Source organism: Lynx canadensis, chromosome A2 (genome assembly GCF_007474595.2).
Source record: "Lynx canadensis isolate LIC74 chromosome A2, mLynCan4.pri.v2, whole genome shotgun sequence".
NCBI lineage: Eukaryota > Metazoa > Chordata > Mammalia > Carnivora > Felidae > Lynx > Lynx canadensis.
The window spans coordinates 46,742,439-46,747,995 of record NC_044304.2 but is presented as its reverse complement, the minus strand read 5'-3'; the positions used below and the strand labels follow the sequence as shown (position 1 = coordinate 46,747,995).

General features: G+C 45.7%; 1 pseudogene; it reads right to left on the bottom strand.

The window, feature by feature from the left end:
* Window positions 1–2,343: 2,343 nt before the first annotated feature.
* On the bottom strand, window positions 2,344–5,129 carry LOC115501293 (annotated as a pseudogene).
* Between the last annotated feature and the right edge of the window lie 428 nt (window positions 5,130–5,557).

The window sequence follows — 5,557 nt, the reverse complement described above, 5'->3', positions numbered from 1 at the left end:
GTTCTTTATTTACAACAGCCACATTTTAAGTGCTCAACAGCCATATGTGGCTAGGGCTACCACATGGCATGGCACGATATAGAACATTTTCATCATCACAGAAAGTTTACTGGACACACTCCTCTAGGATCTACAGGCAAAGAGACTTGATATTTGCTTAAGCAAAGACAAGATTCCAATCTAGTCCTCTCTGCTCCAAGTCCATGTTCTTCCCACTATTGCAACACACCCATGCCATCTGTGATCTTCCTTCGCAGTAGGGGAACGATCAGCGACCCAGGGGCAGCAACACTGACCCCGATTTCTTTGGTAATCCCATGAACTAAAAACTTTTTTCTGCCCTAAAGGGTGTGTTGGGAAATGCTAAGAAATGGCCAGCAGGTGGGTGTGTGTGTCCCATGTCTCATAACGTGCACCATCTCAAGGCCCTGCTAAAAAAGGTGTTTGCAAAAGCCAAAAACTTGTTTGTTTGGATAAAGGACTTGAATAGATATTTCACCAAAGACAGATATATAAATTGCCAATAAGCTTATGAAAAAATATTCAATGTCATTAATCTTTGGGGAAATGCAAATCAAAACCACAATGAGATACCACTTCATAGTCATTAGAATGGCTATAGAAAAAAGGAAGATGGAAGGGAGGAGAGGAGAGTGGAGAGGAGAGGAGAGGAGAGGAGAGGAGAGGATAGAGGAGATGTTCTTTTCTATTTCTTTTTCTTTCTTGTTTTCTTCGACCTCACTTACCGTCACTTCTTATTCCCCCCCGAAAAATCTGAACGGAAGGGAAGGAATACTTCTGCTTGTTAGCAGAAAGTAACAAGTTTGTTGTGGTGATGAAGAAATTGGAATCCTTGCACATTGTTCAAGGAAATGTAATAACACAGCCGCTGTGGAAAACAGTGTGGCAGTTCCTCAAGAAATTAAACAGGAATTGCCATAAGATACAGCAATCCCAGGTGTAGGATGTACCCAAAGGAATTGAAAGCAGGGAGTTGGAGAGCTAACTGCACACCAATGTCCATAGCCATATTACTCACAATAGCCAAAAGGTGGAAACAACCCAAATGTCAATCGATGGATGAACAGATAAACAAAATGTGATACATCCATACAGTGAAATATTTTTTGGCCTTTAAAAGGGATCGAAGCCTGATACATGCTATATGTGGATAAATCTTGAAAACATGCTAAGTGAAATAAACCCCGGAAAAATAGGATTAATATATACATGACTGGACTTACAGGAGGTACCCAGAGCAGTCAAATTCATAGATGGAAAACAGAATGTCAGTTATCAGGTACTATAGGGAAAGGATAAAAGAAGAGTTAATGTTTAATGGGTACAACAGTTTCAATTTGGGAAGATGAAAAAAGTCTTGTAGACGAATAGTAGTGTTGGTTATGCAACCGTGGAAGGGACTTATGCCACTGATTGTATACCTAGAATGGTTAAAATAGTAAATTTTATGTTATGTGTATCTTCCACAATACAATTTTGTAAAAATTACAACAAGTTGGGGGTGCCTGGGTGGCTGTCAGATAAGTGGCCGACTTCAGCTCAGTTACGGTCTCACAGTTCGTGGTTTCGAGCCCCACGTCAGGCTCGGTGCTGACAGCTGAGAGCCTGGAGCTGCTGTGGATTCTGTGTCTCCTTCTCTCTCTAACCCTCCCCTCTCACGCTCTCTGTCCATCTCTGAAAAATAAACATTTAAAAAATAATTATAAAAAATAAAACAGGATAGGGTACCTGCGTGGCTCAGTTGGTTAAGTGTCTGACTCTTGGTTTTAGCTCAGGTCATGATCTCACGGGTTCCTGAGACGTGGTCTCCACCCTCTCAGTGGGAAGCCTGCTTGGGATTCTCTCTCTGCCCCTCCCCACTCTCTCAAAATAGGTAAATAAACTTAAAAAAATAATAAAATAAATAATAAATAGGATAAATAAGTAGTAAATAGGATAAAAATCTTTCTTTTTGCAGTTTTCTAGTTGGGGTTTGGTTGCTAGGTAGGGAGAATCCTACACGGTACAGAAAAAAAGGGAAGGGCCACACCTCAGTGCCATGCCTGGCTCTTCCCATGTTACGCACAAAGAAAGATGATCCAGACATTAGTCTAGCATCCTTACATCATGTCTTTGATGGCCAAGTGCAACTTCACTTGCAAAGATACCTTCTTTTCCCAAGATGTGGGCCTTCCAGGAGCTCAGAAAATATGTGGGACAACAGATGTCCATTGCCCATCTCCAGAAATGCTGCTGTGAAGTGAGGCATGGCCTTTAAGAATTATTCTGTCTACCCCCTCCCATGATTAATAGGCATGAGAGTTAACTGCTCCCCACTCAGGCCTACCTGTTTGTGATATTTTCCTCTCCATTCCCTTCGCCAAGATCCAGTCCAAAATTCATGTGTTCCAGGGTGTTGCCACAAAGCTGGTGATGCAGCTCCTGTGAGGTGTAGTGTAGGACATGGAGGGAATGGGTGGCCAGAGAGGTTCCACCTAGGGTCCCACTTTCTATCACAAAAAACAGAGGGCTGTCTCTCAGAAAGTTGCTCTTGTCCATCATCCTTGTCTGAGTTCTTGAAAGTTTCCACATAGCAAAGCACCTGCAAAGGATTTTGATCACGGTGGTTCTAGACTTGTAGGAACCAGTGGTTCCCCAGCTCATATCTGTCTCCACAGATCCCAGAGCAAGGCCACAGGAAGTGGGGGAGCTTACTTTCCAGAATCACCATGGTGGCCAGACCTGAGCCCTCCAAAGCTTGTCCCGCTCATGGGCCACCTGTCAGTGTGTGTCATCCTTCATGGTGATGAACAGGTGGAGCATAAGCAGTGTGGCGATGATGGCAAAGGCAAAGTAGTCCATGCCAAACACAAAGGGCAAGCTCACTTCATAGTTGGAAGGCCCATCAATGATGGTGAGGAAAAGTTGAAAAGTGCTGAAGAGTGCCATGGGATAGTTGTGGAATTGCCCCCAGACTTGTTAGGTCCTCTGTCTGGAAAATGACATAGAATGCAGAGGCAAATCCTGGAAAAAAACTAAGCCATCAGCTGACAGAAAGGCATTAGGTCTTCAAAAATCATCAGCCAGGGGCACCTGGCTGGCTCAGTCTGTAAAGCATGTGACTCTTGGTCTCCAGGTTATGAGTTTGACCCCCACACTGAGTTAGAGATTACTTAAAAAAAAAATAAAGGGGTGCCTGAGTGGCTCAGTCAGTTGAGTATCCAACTCTTGATTTCGACTCAGGTCATGATCTCACAGTTGGTGGGATTTGAGCCCCCTGTTGGGCTCTGCACTGAAAGCGCAGAGCCTGCTTGGGATTCTCTCTCTGTCTCTCTCTACCCCTCCCCTGTGCACTCTCTCTCTTTCTCTCTAGAAATAAGTAAATGAACATTTAAAAAAAGAAAAATGATATGCTTGAGAAGAAGGTTTGAGTCACTTCCGTTGTTTTTAATTAAATTAAGTAAGTAAATAAATAAATAAATAAATAAAATGAGTGCCTAGGTGGCTCAGTCAGTTAAGCATCCAACTTTGGCTCCGATCATGGTCTCACAGTTCATGAGTTCGAGCCCTGTTTCAGGCTTTCTGCTGTCAGCATGGAGCCTGCTTCAGATCCTCTGTCCCCTTCTTTCTCTGCACCTACCCCACTCATGCTCTGTCTCTCTCTGTCTGTCTGTCAAAAATAAACGAACATTAAAAAAAATAAAAACAAAACAAAATCATCTTCTGGATCATAATATTGAAAGCACAGAGGATTCCAGATGGAATGCTCAGTGAAGTATGTAACACCACACAAGCCAGCATCAGGGTGACAGACATGGGTGCCGCCACCTCCCCTTCCATGTGGGACAGCCGCATCCCCATGTTCACTGGTACTATGTAGGCATCAGTGATGATAAGGACATGGAATGGCCCCCAGAGGACAGTCTGTCTAAAATAGCAATAGGCACCAACCCTGAAGACACTCAGGGTCTCTGGGAGCAGGTTGATGACAACCTTGGTATTGGTCACCAACTCCCCCATGAGCCAGATTTTGTCCTGGTGAGTCACATAGGCCTCCTAGAGTGGTCTCTGTTGGAAAATGGTGTTATCTCAGGAATCTGTGCAGTTGCCAATTCAGAACTTGAGGGGGCAGTAGACATAGCAGATCATATAGAGCAGGTACAAGGCACCCAGAACATAAAACAACCACTGACCATATTTCTTCCACTTGAAGCTTGCTAGTTGCTTCACTGGGGTCCGTTCTAGGATCTGGTGAGTCACCTGCTTCTTGGGGGAGACCATGAGCTCTAGAAAGGATGTGTCCTCTCCCAGGAGTTGGTTTCTGTGAGATCGTAGAGAGTGGCGGTCAGTGCTCATATGTCCACTGGATAACGCTTCTACTTCTACATCAGGTGCTAGAACATCACAATGTGGCCCTCCACTCTTGCTGGCTTGAAGGGGGTGAGACCCCCGTGAGTGGGCATGAGGTCCAAGGACTACAGGAGGTCCCAGCTCCCATCATAGGACAGGAGCAGATTATATATCTGGCAGGCAAAGATTTTGTTGGGCTGGAGGATGAGAATGTGCAAGATGATGTTTCCCAGGGAGTCCTGGGCCTGGATGCTGGCTCTGGGCTCGATGAGCAACCTCACAAAAGACAGAGGAATGCTCCCCAAGTAGAATGAGGTTTGCAGGAGCCTGGTGGAAAGCTGTGCCTGTAGCTCTTACAGAGATGCCAGTCCCATGGGCAGGCAAGGCTCACACCAAGTTCATGTTCTGGTTCACGATGGTTATGTGCAGAGCAGTCCAACCTACAGATGGCTCACACATGGGGAGCTCTGTGACCGTCTCCGGGCAGTCTCTGCCAGCACCATGGCATTGTCACAGAGGGCTGCTATAGGCAGCACCATCTCCCCCAGGCCTCCTCTTCATCCAAAGTCACAGGTTCATTCCAGTGAAAGTTTCTTTGGGAAACACAGGTGATTTTCCTTGGCTGCCTGAAGCAGTGGAGACTCTTGAGCCCTCTTTGTTGCAGCATACAGGCTTTGTCCAGATGCTGATCCCAGCCCTGCTCCCTGACCAGCCAGGAGGTCAGAAGTCTGGGGTTGGATCCAGAACTGCCTTCTGCCTTTGGCAGAAGGGGCCCCCATGCCTTCTCCTTTCAGGCACTGGCAGGTTACAGAAGTTCGGTACAAGTAACGGGTCTAGGACTCAGCAGCAGCTGAGAAGGAGGCAGGGTCTGGGGTTGGGACTGAGCGTGAGTATATCTTCCACGTGACTTGTGTATGCAGCTTGTAGTTTGTGGCTGTGGGGTGTGTGTGTGTGTGTACGTGTGTGTGTGTGACCAAACACTTGTTTGGTTGCAAAACATAGCCAAGAGATACCATTGGCATTGTGCACTCTTTATCTTTCTCTCTCTCCCCTCCCTGCTCTCTTTATGTTCTTCTTATCACTCAGAAACTGCAGTAAAGATGTTTACAAACTGGAAAATACAGCCAGCCACCTTCCAATGTCAGTTCCCTTGGCTTTAAATATATCCGTTTGTGGACAGACCCATCCCTGAAACTGTATTTATCTG